Raw genomic sequence first — 15,090 nt, 5'->3', positions numbered from 1 at the left:
CCATAATAATTATCGTACGGTCAACTTTCTATGTATAGGGTTTTAAAATACACTAATTAATACATGCACGCTCGTTTTATTTCAGCTTTATGGCCATGAACCATATGATTATTATGTTATAGTAAAATGTGAACTCTGTAAATAGTTAATTTCTCTTTGTTCATTTACTATCAATTTCATCCCCAATTCCAAAAACCTTCATTTCAGCCTCGATTCTTTATCACTAATACAAAACACAAAATCACTTGAAAGTTTTGTTTGCTCTTTAGATCAATGGGGAGCGTCAAGGAAGACCACGAGCTTCAAAATGGAGCTGTCTCAGTGACTAACCCCGTTAGACTCAGAGGAAATCAGGAGACAAGGACACATGATTACTACAAGAATGTAGAGAAATACCCAATTCGAAGCCAAGTTAAGCCTGGTTATCTCAGGAAATGCTTGCCACGATCTGCACCAAATAATCCAGAGCCTATTGAACAAATCCTCCCGGATGTTCAGGAACATATAGTCCCCGGTATAACGCATTGGCAAAGTCCTAATTACTTTGCTTACTTTCCTTCAGGTGGTAGCATTGCTGGGATTCTCGGTGAAATTCTCAGCACGGGCTTCAATGTTGTGGGGTTTAACTGGATGTCATCGCCGGCTGCAACCGAACTGGAGAATATAGTTATGGATTGGCTAGGAGAAATGCTGAAACTTCCTAAGCCTTTCCTTTTCTCTGGCAATGGAGGGGGTGTGTTACAAGGAACTACTTGTGAGGCTATTTCGTGCACAATAACTGCTGCAAGAGATCGAATTCTCATGAAGATCGGAAGAGAGAACATAACGAAGCTTGTTGTTTATGGGTCTGATCAAACTCATAGTGCAATCCAAAAAGCTGCTCAAATTGCTGGGAATCAACCCCAAGAATTTCCGAGCCATAAAGACAACCAAATTGTCACTATTTGGGCTAACCCCAGATTCATTACAGTCCACAGTTGAATCAGATTTTGAAGCTGGGCTAATTCCATTTTTCCTTTGTGCCACAGTCGGGACGACTTCAAGCGCTGCTGTTGATCCAATAGGTCCGCTATGTGACATAGCAAAAAGATATAGCATATGGGTCCATGTGGACGCTGCATATGCCGGAATTGCTTGTATTTGCCCGGAGTTTCGCCATTATCTTGATGGTATCGAGGATGTAGACTCCTTCAGTCTCAATGCACAAAATCCGGGTGCCCTAATAAAATCTGTTTCAACATATCCTGAATATCCAAGGAATAAGGCCAGTGAATCGAAGCAAGTAGTAGACTACAAAGATTGGCAAATGACCCACTACAACAAATATTCAATTTAAGGACAAAAATTTTTGTTCTAAAAAATCAAAATTTCATCTTAAAAAGTCATTTGGGACAAAAAATCAAATTGTCAAAAAAGATACGTTAGCAATTGGTAATACCCACAAAAAATGAGATTGTCCTTAATAACTAGTCATTATAAACGAATAATATTTTGTCATAAAAATATACATATTTTGGGACAAAATATTTTATCCATAAATAAAATAAATTTTGTTTCAAATAACTTTATTTCGTCCCAAAAAGATCACATTTAGAGACAAAATTTTTCGTCCTTGATTGCATAATGAATTAGGGATAATTTTTTTCATCCTTGAATATATAATAAATTGGAGACAAAAGTTTTCATCATTGATTATACATTGAATTAGGGATTTTTTTTTTTCGTCCTTGAATGTGTAATGAATCAAGAACAACATTTTTCATCCTTGAATATGTAATGAATTAAAGATAAAATTTTTGTCCTTAATTGTATTGAATTAGAGACAATTTTTTGTCTTTAATTGTGTAAGGAATTGAGGACAATTTTTTTTTATCCTTGATTGTATAATAAATTAGGGACAAATTTTTTTTCTCCTTGATTAAGTAGTGAATTGAAGACAATTTTTTATGTTTTTAATTCTGCTGTACATTGAAAATAAAAAATGTAATCCCTAATTATATTGGGAACTGAGGACACAAATTTTTGTTTTAATTTATGTGATGAATTTGATACAAAACTTTTGACCATAAATTAATATTAATAATTATATTAAAATTTGAAATCCAACAATTCATATAAAACATTTTTTCAATCAAATAAAAATGATTAATTATATCAAATTGTTATCATTACAAATCAATTAATAACTAAATACTAACAATATATTGTAAATCTATAAATGAAATCATTAAAACATCTAATTATAATTAACTCATTAAAAAAAAAACACATAAGTGTTGCCTAGTAGTAAGAAAAAAACTATGTTTTCTTCATTAATTGGGTGTCAAAATATGTCACTTTTATCACAATTTGATTATTAATATAGGTACAACTACCAGTGGGATATTAATTACAATAGGCAGCAACATTCTTGTCTAAACCTTTTTCGACAACAATTTTGACGTTTTACTTTTTTAAGCAAATTATATTTTTCAATCCGAAAATACCCCTCATCTAATTTCTCAAACGCAATGCTTGCTTTTCGCTGATTAATTGATTACCTTTCACGAAAAGCATTAAGATTAAATTATCTGTAATGAATAAAATTTATAAATTGAAAAACAGATTAATATTTTTTAAAATAATTGATTCTTATATATCGAAAATAATGGATATATCGAAAATGGTACGTTTTTCTTTAAATTATCTATAATGAATAAAATATACAAATTGAAAAACAGATTAATTTTTTATAAAATAATTGATTCTTATATATCGAAAATAATGGATATATCGAAAATGGTACGTTTTTCTTGAAACAGTGCGTTTTCTTCTCAAACAGGTTGCGTGAAGAGATGCGGGAATTTAGAAAGGGGTGCGGGAAGGGAATAGGTGCGTTAAGAGGTGCGGAAATTTGAAAAAGGGTGTGGAAATGGTGCGAAAATTTGGAAAGGGGTACAGGTGGGGGAATCTGGAAAGGGGTGCTGGAATTTCTGAAAGGGTGCGGCAAGCATTACGGGTGCATGGAAGGGTGCGACAATTACGAAAATGGTGCGTGGATTGCTGAAAGGGTGCAACAGTTTTCGAAAGGGTGCGACAATTGCCTAAAGGGTGCGACAAGTGCTGAAAGGGTGCGACAAGTGCTGAAAGGGTGCGGGAATTGCTGAAAAGGTGCGGGAATTGCTGAAAAGGTGTGGCAAGCGTTGCGAGTGCGTGGAAGGTGTGCCAATTACCAAAAGGGTGCGTGGAAGGGTGCGACAAGCATTATGGGTGCGTGGAAGGTGCAGGAATTGTTGAAAGGGTGCGACGGTGCGTGGATGGGTGCATTGCATTATAATCTGACGGGTGCGGGAAAACCTTAATGTGTGGACGTGTGCATGCATGCACAACTTATCATCTGTAATAAAAACCCTTTATTAAGAAAATTTAAAAGAATTTAATAATTAATTTTAATAAGAAGAGAATTCAATTCTTCATTAATATTTAGTTAGGGTAGATATTCCGGCAGATGAAAGTATTTACTACAATATTAATAAAAAAACTACGATTATTTACTTTCTCCAAAAAGAAATCCTTATTGTTATTTCACAAATATCTCTTTCTTTTTTCACTTATTTTTAATAGTCCAAATCTGCTTTATTCTAAACTAATCTCATATTTTTGTTCTTGAATCTATCCATCAGAAAGAATGGTAGGAGTGATGTTCATGTTTAGATTCGGTGGAGCATAGCACAACGAAGAGGGTAATAACTTCAAATATATCGGTGGATTTTAGAAATTATTTTCAGCCAATAGAAGAATCAATTACGAAGGATTTATGGAAGGAGTATGTTCTCGTTTAGGTATCAATCAAAGTTTTAATGAAATTAAAATTTATATGCCAAATCCAAGAAAGTTTAGCGATTCGCTTTATTTATTGAAAGATGATTATGATATCCGAATGATGATGCAACTATGTAAGTCTTGCAAAAAGTCTCCTTTATTTCTTGAAGTGGTTTTTTAGCAAAATGAATTTTGAGATAATTATCAGCAATATTCACAACCAGATCGAGAGATTCATCAAAGGATTCAACAAAATCCATCAACCGAAGTTCATTCCATGGATAATATATATACATAACCAGAAAGTGTACCAGGAAGTAGCAAGATAAATATAAACCATGATTATGATGATGGTCTTAAGAATGATATTGGTTGGAATCCTTTTTGTAAAGACTTGGCACATGGTGAATATTGTGGTTGTGATAATGAGGGCGATAGAGATTATAATGGTACGGAAATGTGTGATGATGTTATTGATGATGCAGAGGTTAGTACGTCAGTGACAGCACCTGAAAGTTTAGTTGACATTGCTCCAATACATCGTAGTTGCAATCCATTTTTTGGTGGTCCAAAACCCTACAGAGATGTTGAAAATGAAGGAATTGAAGTTTATACTATTGCACCATCAGACGAAAAATTCAAAGTGACAGACCAGTTTGCCTCTAAACAAGTTTTAATAGATACATTATATAGAGATGCAATAGAAAATGGTTATCAATTCAAGGTCTCGAGCTCAAACAAGAAGAGATGAGATATAAAGTGTTTACATCAACAATGCAAATGGAAAGCGGGAAGGGTCAAGTTAAGTAATAGCAATATATTTGTGTTACATAAATTAGGAACACATATTTGTCCTCACGATATCATAAGACCTCACCACAAGTAGGCAGGTAAAAGGGCACTTGGAAAAATCTTATAGACCTTATTTACTGCTGGTGACCGTGTGTATAGGCCGAAAGAAATTATAATAGATATGGCAGATAGGTTTCAAATTGATATATCTTATGCACAAGCTTGACGTGCAAAGAATTGGGCGTTGAACGAGATAAGAGGTTCACCCGAAGAGTCATTTAGATTATTACCGATATTTTGTTATAACCTTCAACAACGAAACCTTGGTACTATTACAGAAATTGAAACTGGCTCGGATAATCGATTCCAATTAGTTTTCATATCTTTAGGATGCTCTATTAGAGCATTCTGTGAGTATTGTCGTCCTGTTATTTGTATTGATGGGGCATTCTTGAAAGGTCGATATTGGGGTACACTTTTTATTACTGTGGGCAAGGATGGAAATAATCAAATTTATCCAATTGCTTTCGGAGTTGGCGGAAGGGAGAAAACGATGACTTAGACCTTGTTTCTCCGAGCGTTACACAGATGTATCGGTGATCTCACAAATCTAACAATCATTTCAGACAGGCACTATGCCATCACTCGTTCTGTGAGAGAAGTGTTTCCAAATGCGCATCATGGCTGGTGTTGCCATCATATAAAAGGAAATATGCGTGTTCGGTACAAGCAAACAAAACATATAGAGGGATTATTTTAGAGAGCGGCGAAGGCTTATCGAACAGAAGATTTTGAGGAGGCTTTGCATATGATGAAAGCTGAAAACCCCACTACAACAGCTTATTTGGAAGGAATTGACTACGCACAGTGGGCTTGTGCTCACTTTCCCGGTATCCGATATAACATTATGACCACAAATATTACTAAATCGTTTAATGCTTTGACACGACATGCATATAAATTGCTAGTGGTGATGCTTATTGAATTCCTACATTCGACCTTACAAAAATGGTTTTATACTCGTCGCAATATGGCAGGTACAAACCACCATACATTTGTTACTCTTCGCAATATGACAGGTACAAACCATCAATTTAGTTTTTACTAATTTTTCAATGGTTATAATATCTTTCAGATATCTGCACTTATCCTCTGACTAGGTGGACTGAAGAAAAGTTAGCTAATCATATTTGCAAATCAGCTAATATGATTGTCAAACCAATAACCATTGATAGATATGAAGTGCATAGTTCCAGTAGACCTGTCGCTATAGTCGATCTTGCAACAAAATAATGTAGTTGTAAAAAATTTCAACTATCACAAATAGCATGCACATATGTTGCGACAATTGCCAGATTTTAAAACCTCTCAAATTGTTATCCTTGGGTAAATAAATATTACTCAGCTGAATATTAGAAAGTCGTTTACTAGGAGGTTGTTGAACCTTTGGGTGATCCTTCCGAATGGGTGGAACCTGAATATATCCGTATAGTTAATCCACTACAAATGCAATAGTGATGTTCTAGTCGTCCCTCAGAACATAATAGAAGATCGTCAGAAGAAGAAGAAATACGTCAAGTTGAATGCAGTAAATGTCATCAAACAGGGCACACACGTTTAGTTTATACAAATCCCTTAACTGAGGCTACAACATCTTCAGTAGGTATGAGTTTGTCATGAAGAATATAAATTCAGATAATATTGAATGGGTATATTAAACTGCATTTTCGCATATGGTATATGTTGAATGTCAATGATTTCAAATTCTATTTCTTCAGCGGAAAATAAACCGCACCGTTTGGGCTGTTATTTTTTTCCCTTTTCGTTATTCTCATCCTGGAATTAATTCATTATTTTGTCAATAAAGATTAGGAATACAAATTTAGCAAATTAACAGAATCATTTAGGCAACATTATAAAAACTCATCGTCATCTTCGTCTTGCGTTATACACTATTACGTAAAAATTTCGGCAGTATTTCCTCTGTAATTTCAACAATTCCCAACCTGTATATAGCAAAATCAAAGAAACTACACTCCAATATATATATATATATATATATATATATATATATATATATATATATATATATATATATATATATATATATATATATATATATTCGTCAACCCAAACTCCAGCCACATCAACATATCAATAAAAATATGTAATATAAATTATGATATGCAATTAATCAACCTATGCATACGCCTAAACCCTAATACACCTTAACCGACCAATACAAAATAAATAAATAAAATTTACATACTATACAAAAAAATGAGAATATTCATAAGTTTATAATACGAAAAATCAGGAAAAGAGTGAATTCCCGCCATGCTTCCATATCTTGGATGCAAGAATGCAACGCATATAGGAAGCATTTTTTGCCCTAAAATTTAATCTCTTGCTAGTGGCGAGATACTCTAAAATATATAATGAGAATATCTCGCAATCATCGGAGGCAGTGCCTTGTTGTGGTACATCTATGCATCTCGTAATGGTCAATGGTTCTAACTTTGGCTCAAGACGCCGTGACTCCTAATAGTTGGTCGCACTAATAATAGACGGAAGATAAGAATAACGTTTCATAGCCTCCAGAAACCTCTCTGTAGAGTCAAAAAATGCCTTGGATGAGTCATACACCGTCAAAGTCCACGCATTTAAGTCCAATTCACCGTATGCCCAGTGTTGAGATTCATAATTGATCGGAATATAAACCTGTAATACAATAAAATGAATCCCATCAGTCAAATTTTTTCTAATATACTTACCAACATAATATATAAATATCAATTTAAATGGTACAAACCCGATCAACATCAACCCATGAGATATAACCTCTATGTAAGTTTGGACCATTTATCTCTTCGATCGGATCTAATAATAATCGTGGCCATTGATAATTATCTAATCCATAATTTTCTCGTTCTTTTATTATATGCGGTAACCACCCATCAAAAGAAGTTTCCACACAAGTCCATTTAGCTGATGGAAACGCATGTCGTAATACCACTACATAACTATCAATGTGCTGAAAAGTAAAATATTACAACACAAGTGAGCAAACATTGTAAAATAAAAATGTAATGTAAAAACAATGTAACTTTTGCCTTTAAAAATTAATATACCTGATCCATAGCCATTAGTTATCTTCACATAATGGCTTCCACCATTTAATTTTATCACATGGTCTATATAATTAAGTGTTGCCCAAACCCGGTTCTGGAGGGTCCCCGTACCATTACAAATATTCATACATATTATTTTCTGGTTCCTCTAAACATGATGGCTGATACACCTCCTGTGCACGACGATGTTTGAAAGGATCAGTGTATGGGCTCCGAAGTGCTTTACCCTTCTTTATTATCTTTCTGCGTAATATCCTCCGAGTAATGGAACAGTGCTCTGATAGAGTTTCGTCCGTGACATTTGTTGTCTGCTGGATAGCTGCATCAAACTGATCAAAATACTTAAACAGTACTTCTGTTGGCTCATCTTGAAAATAGAAAACAAAACACTTGTCAATTTTCAAAATAACATTATTCAATTATTCAGAAATATAATATGTTAGAATATAGTTTAAAGACATACCACTTATGTTGGGCTTGTTGGGTTTGCATGGTACGTACGTTGAAGCTCTGTCAACTTGGCTTCCATGGATGCTTGATGTGTTTCAAGTAGTATTTGTCGCTCGTCGATGTTTCCAAGTCGTTCATCAACTTTTTGCATGAACCCTTGTAGAAGCTCTTGAAGTCTATCAAATTTATCTTTATTTATCCGGGTAGATGCACTCATATGCATGCAAGTATGTGTTTCTTCAGTCGGCTGAGGCGATGATATAAAAACACTACGCTCAAGTGGCTGCATAGCTGATGGCACATGACTACTTACAAATGTACTATGTCGCCTATGAACAGGAGTATTCCAACTTACAGGTGCAAGTAGGATATCTGGAGGGGATGTTACGCTAGATAGGATGTCTAGAGGCGATGTTATAACGACAGGAGTAGTATTAGATTCTTCTGGATCATCAATGTAATCCATAACATCTTCGTAATACGGTGATTGTCTCTCAACTTTGGATGCAATCATATGAGGGGTGACAACATCCTAAAGATATTCAAATTAGGTTTATTAAGAGAGGTTTAGGGTAAACTAACAATAAATAATGTTGAAAAGCATAATACCTTACTTCAGAAGAGTTTAAAATACGATCCATCTTTTCCCAGCTTGGACCTTCTAAACTTCTCCACCTCAACATTCGAGGAATTTTCTTCACCGATTTATAAATCACAAAACTTTCCAAATTATTAAGTGTCTCATATATCCAAATCTGTCATTCAAAAATGCATATACTGTAAATAAATAAAATGATCAAAAGTATATACTTATGAAATATTAAAAAAGGGTTAATATTACCTGAAATGCTAAGGTACATCCTCATATCCCATAAGTTAATGTTGGGATATCTTTTGAATACGGTGGATACAATTTAGAAACTTCATTATACTGTTTTAGTAAAGCCTCACCTAAAGATTTAACGGTTATCCTCCAAACAAGAGTACCCTAGGGATATGAGTTAAAAGTACCCCAATCATCAACAATACATAAAATGTGTTCTGAAACAATTTTTCTATTATCTGATCTCAACAATGCATAATGAAGCAGATATAGGGTAGATATTTTAATGACATCCTCATCATTGCTTACCCATGCTCTTTCTTTAAATACTATTGCTAAATCACCATAGGTAACAACTTTTTTACCCGCAAAATACTTAGATTTCAATTGTGATTTTCCGATAACCTTGCTCTTACCCATTTCCCTACTGAATTTTAATCCTGTAACAAGAGCAAATTCAATAGGACAAAATCTGCAGTCCACCCCATTAAGCCGAAACTATAATTCCTCTCCCACCACTCCTTTGTTGATTTGCCGAAAAAACACATAATGCAATAAACTGAAGCTATGCTTCAAAGTCTTCATCTTTAAAAATCGCCCGAAACAACATGTTTTGAACAATCCTTTCTGGGCATGAGTAAGAGTATTTCTGATTTCTTTGATAATGTCCACATGACTTCTAACTTTTAACTTCGTGGAAAAATAATGACCGTCGTTATACCTCCTTTCACCAGGGCGTTCATTAACTCCAATTTCCTAAAAAACCAAAAACATGTTCCAAAAATCAGGAAAATGTCAAAAAGGTTTTATACTAGTCAAATTACAACCAATATAATCCATCAAATTGCAAATAGGTGAGAAAAAATGTGAAAAGTGTGGGGGAAAGTGTTAAGGCGTGCGGGAAAATGTTAAAGAGTGCGTGGAAGTGCAAAGGGGTGCAACAAAATGTTAAAGGGTGCGTGGAAGTGCAAACGGGTACAACAAAATGTTAAAGGGTGTGTGGAAATGCAAACGGGTGCGACAAAGTGTTAAAGGGGTGCGACAAAATGTGAAAGGGTACGAGAAAGTGTGAAAAGGTGTGACAAAGTGTTAAGGGGTGCGTGGATGCATGAAGGGGTGCGTTGATGCATTGATGGTGCGTGGAAGTGTAAGGGGTGCGTCGATATGTGAAAGGGTGCGGGAAAATGTTAAGGGGTGCATTGAGGGTGCATGGAAGTGTAAGGGGTGCATTGAGGGTGCATGGAAGTGTAAGGGGTGCATGGATATGTGAAAGGGTGCGGTAAAGTGTGAAGGGGTGCGGGAGAAGGGGAGTAGCCAGGAAGGTGTCAATGGTGGTGTGTAGGTGTGAATGTGTGCGTGACTGTGTTAACGATGTGAATAAGGAAATCGATACTCCAAAATAACATCTCGTCCTCCCATAACTACGAACCAACACAATCAATTGACAAAATCACATATTTTAAACTAACACAGTTAAACCGACAAAATTAATCGCATAATCAAAACTTTAATCAACCAATCGACATCCATACATCCAACAAAATACGAAATGAAAACCTAAATCTCATGCAATGTCCCAAAGCCGAATCAATGTTAGCAAAAAATATGTACCTGAGACGACTCAAACAACATTGTTATACTTTTTCGATGACGGTTTCCTGAAAGTGAATCGAGTGTGAGTAAAATTTTGGTTTTGGCAAGACTGTCGATCTTCGTGGTTTGGTTGACGTTTTGATTTGCATGTCTGACAGTTGTTAGTAATTTTCTCACTCAGCGCACCACGCCACGCGCAACACAGTGAGTTGCCACACCCATTCCGAAAATTATCGCACCCTTTCAGTAATGGTCATACCCTTTTGACAATTGTCGCACCCTTCCACGCACCCTTTCAGCAATGCTTGCCGCACCCGCACCTTTCCATGCACCTTTTCAGTAACTGCTACACCGTTTCAGTAATTACCACACTTTTTCGACAATCCACACACCCTTTCAACAATCCACGCACTCTTTCAGCAATTGCCACACCCTTTCGGCAATCTATGCACCCTTTTAGCAATCCACGCACCCTTTCAGCAATTGTCGCACCCTTTCGACAATACTTGCCGCACCCACACCCTTCCACACACCCTTTTAGCAATTGTCGCACCTTTTCACGCACCCGCAATTCTTGTTGCACCCTTTCACGCACCAGCAATGCTTGCCACGTGCGTGCGCTGGGCTCTGTTGCCTACACCTTTTTAGCAATGGGCACCTGTGTGCAGGCGCGCACGTGCTGTTGCCTGCACACCCCTTCCACGTAACATTTCGATAATTACCGCACCCTTTCAGCAATTATCGTACCCTTTAACGCACCCGAAATGCTTGCCACACACTTTCACGCACCGACACCTCTTCCCGCACCCTTATTTCGGCACCCGTATCCGTACCCTTTTACAAGATTTTTGCACCCCTTTCCAAATTTTCGCACCCATTTTCAAATATTCGCAGCTTTTAATGCACTCATTCCCTTCCGACACCCCTTTCCAAATTCAGACAACCTATTTGAGAAGAAAACACATTGTTTCAAGAAAAATCTACCGTTCTCGATATATCCATTATTTTGGATATATAACAATCAATTATTTTATAAAAAATTAATTTGTTTTTCAATTTATAAATTTTATTCATGACAGATAATTTAATCTTAATGTTTTTCACGGAAGGTAGACAATTAATCGGCAAAATAGTACGGTAAGGTTGAAAAATTAAACAAGGGGTATTTTCGGATTGAAAAATACAATTTGCTTAAAAAGGTAAAACATCAAATTTGTTGTCGAAAAAGGTTTAGACGGGAAAGCGGCTGCTTATTTTAATTAATATCCCACTACTGGTCTACATCAATACCAATCTATAAATGTTTTGCAAAAGCTAAAATATTGCTCTTCTCTTTTACATCAATACCAATCTACAACCTGAAGCAAAAATAAGAAAGTTTAAAGTGTATATCCATTACATTATTTACTTAATTTGTAAGCATATTTTGTCATGGTTTAGCCATGACATAAGTAGCTAATCTCTACAACCCCTAAAGAAGGAAATACTTACTAGCATATCTAGTCACTCTATAGGCTACTAAAACATATATTATAATACAATGGCAGGAGACACTAGTCATTATCTTATCAAACTACCTATTCCTTGACAATATTAAAAATAAAACAATAATAATAAAATTATACACCACATGAAACTACCAAAAGTACTTATATCATATGAGCTTCTTAATTATCTTGGGTCATGTTGGCTTTGTTGAAACAATTATAGAAACAACAATTTATCAATGTCTCACAACAAGTAACTCAACCATTAAAAAAATCATAAGATGTTTATGCACTAGAAAAGTAAAACTTGACACTAGAATCAAGAGACTATTTTTAGAACTAAAATATCAAATGTTACTTTATTCCTATATTTTCTCAGTTTCTCAACAATCAAATGGACAAAACTTGACATGGAATAATGCAATTTAATTGTTTTCATCAATCACACATAAATTAAGAATATTAAAGCATAAAAAACCAACACATGAGATCTCCACCATCACAAAAACATCAACATCAATATAAATTAAACCTTCATTTTTTAGTTTAACGGTCTGGCCTTCATTTTTTAGTTTTCAAGCAACATCTTTGGCAATGAATACAAAAGGTATTATGTTGCTCAAATAGAAAGTGTGAATATGTTAAACAGAAGAGGATGATATTCAATGTAAATTTACCTCTTGTATTGTCGGTTCTGATTATAATTTCTTAGATAGCTGAAATAGTAACTATTAATTTATGTTTTAACTATGTTGTGTTATTATATAATTAAATTTTATTTTATTTTTAATTCAAAATCATTCAATCACATGGTGATGCATACGTTATTATTAATGCATAAATTAGTGCACATAATAAATGCATGTAGCTTTATTATAATAAATTGGGAAAACTTTTACCTATAAATTTGCATAAATAAAAAAAATTGGAGTTTCAATCAGAAAACAAGAGATTTTGCAGAGATAAGATGAAACATTTGCCTATGACCAATTCAACTTTCATAGACAATTTGTTATTGTAGGACTCAAATTCATACCTGAGCATATTCTCAAGGTTCCTAAGCTTTTAATTTAAAGGCCAAAAGACTTATTCCCACCCAAGGTTTAATCTAATCCCAAACTTTCATCTGCTAATTTTTGAAAATCCAAATACCTATCTATCTATTAAATTCTATTGTTATTGTTAAAAGTAAAATCATCATTTACCTAAAAAATTTTAACAAATAAAATTTTATCATATTTATTCTTTAGTTTAAAAATCTAACAATTCCCCCTATCCAAAGTTTGAAAAGTAACAATTTCCTCCCTAAGGTTTTTTTCTCCTATCCGATGAGCATTCACCATCTCCAGCCATCAACTATTTCCTTCTCACCTTCTCTCTCTCTCTTAGTCTCACTCCTTTCCCTCCTTATGACAAAGAGGGCTAGAGAGGAAAGGGACTGCACCGATCGAGAGAGATATCACTAGAGATGCATAACTAAAAACTGAAATTGAATAAGGGTGAAACAAAAATTTTTTAGAAAGCTAGAACAGGTGTCATGCTCGACTCACTTTTGTTTAAAATATGTTGTGCCCATTCTTGAAAGTTGAAACAACATTGTGGCAAGATATTGAGAAAAATTTGAGCCTAAACCTAAAGGTTTACACAATAAAACGCATTTCAAGTTTCAATAGAAACAATCAAACCTAAAGACTAAAATCACCACCAAACGACGTCAAGTGTTCAAGTTCAAGCTTTGTCAATCATCATTGACATCATTCGCCATCTAGTGTTCTCGTTCACCGTCCGCATTGCTTTGATGTTGCTCCAAGCCTTCAACTTTCTCTAACATTTCTCTAACGATTCTCTAATAATCTTGTAGTGTTCGATGACTTCAACAAAGCAATCTTGTATGAACTCAAACCAAATGCGAGCCGATCACAAATTCTTAAATTATAAAACAAGTCAAACACAAACTAGTGTTTGTCTATGTTTAGATAGCCCGAGTCAAGCTTGAAGCTAGACCATCTGAAAATTCATCAAACCCTATTCAAGCTCGACTCGTATCCACCCCTAGGTGAGAATACGTAGTTTGGCCTAATTTAAATTATATTTTCAGTGGTAAAAAATCTCTTTCTAGTTGAGATTCATTGAAAAAATAAACTTAGGTTATTCCAAGTATTGGTTCAAACTCTTATTTAAGATGATAACCTCTATATTCTACCTTAGGGGGGTAATATTTAGAAGAAAAAAATTATAATTGTTCTTATACATGTTCAAAACTTTTAAGAAAAATTTATAATTATATTTATTATTTTGCATTAAATATAAATTTTTTAATATATTTTGAAAAAGTAGTCAGTTCTATAAAATACTCCAAAAACTAACATACACACATACTTTGATGCAAGTGCTAGATGTCTATCAACCAATATATACATGTATAAAAATAAAAATTGTGGAAAGGCCAAAAGACTTATTCTCATCCAAAGTATAATGAAATTTCAAACTCATACCCACAAACTTTCAAAAACTTAAAGTCCCACTTATAAGGTAATTTTTGTTAAAATTTTTAGTTAGAGTTAAGGGTAAAATCATTATTTTAACATTAGTTTTAAAAAAAAATATAATTCATTATATTTCCCCCTAGGTTTTAAGAACTAACAATTTCACCTCTGCCTAAAATTTTCTAGTTTTGAAATGTGACATTGTTTCCCCTAAACTTAGGTTTTTTTCTTCACCTCTTTGGCCACCTAGGACCTCCCATTTCAACCTTGGCCATGAAGAGAAGGAACGATGATGCAGATCTCTAGATCTTTAGCCATAGAGAGATTATTTCTAGATCTTTCACCATTGGATGAGGAGATGAGCGTCGTCTAGATGCTAGTCATGTAAAATTGTCTCTTCATCTAGACACCAAATCGTTGCCTAGAAAGAAACGATTTTACATGACAAAGAGATGATTGGAAGTACCAAATGATGATACCAGCATTGTCTAGACGATTTTACATAATAAAGAGATGATGCTTGTCTT

At 34.5% G+C, this 15,090-nt stretch overlaps 1 pseudogene; it reads left to right on the top strand.

The window, feature by feature from the left end:
- Positions 1-273: 273 nt before the first annotated feature.
- Positions 274-1,336, top strand: LOC123226748 (annotated as a pseudogene).
- The last annotated feature ends 13,754 nt before the right edge of the window (positions 1,337-15,090 follow it).

This window comes from Mangifera indica, chromosome 10 (genome assembly GCF_011075055.1).
Source record: "Mangifera indica cultivar Alphonso chromosome 10, CATAS_Mindica_2.1, whole genome shotgun sequence".
Classification (NCBI taxonomy): Eukaryota; Viridiplantae; Streptophyta; class Magnoliopsida; order Sapindales; family Anacardiaceae; genus Mangifera; species Mangifera indica.
The sequence above is the reverse complement of the archived record's forward strand: the minus strand, read 5'-3'. Positions and strand labels throughout refer to the sequence as shown.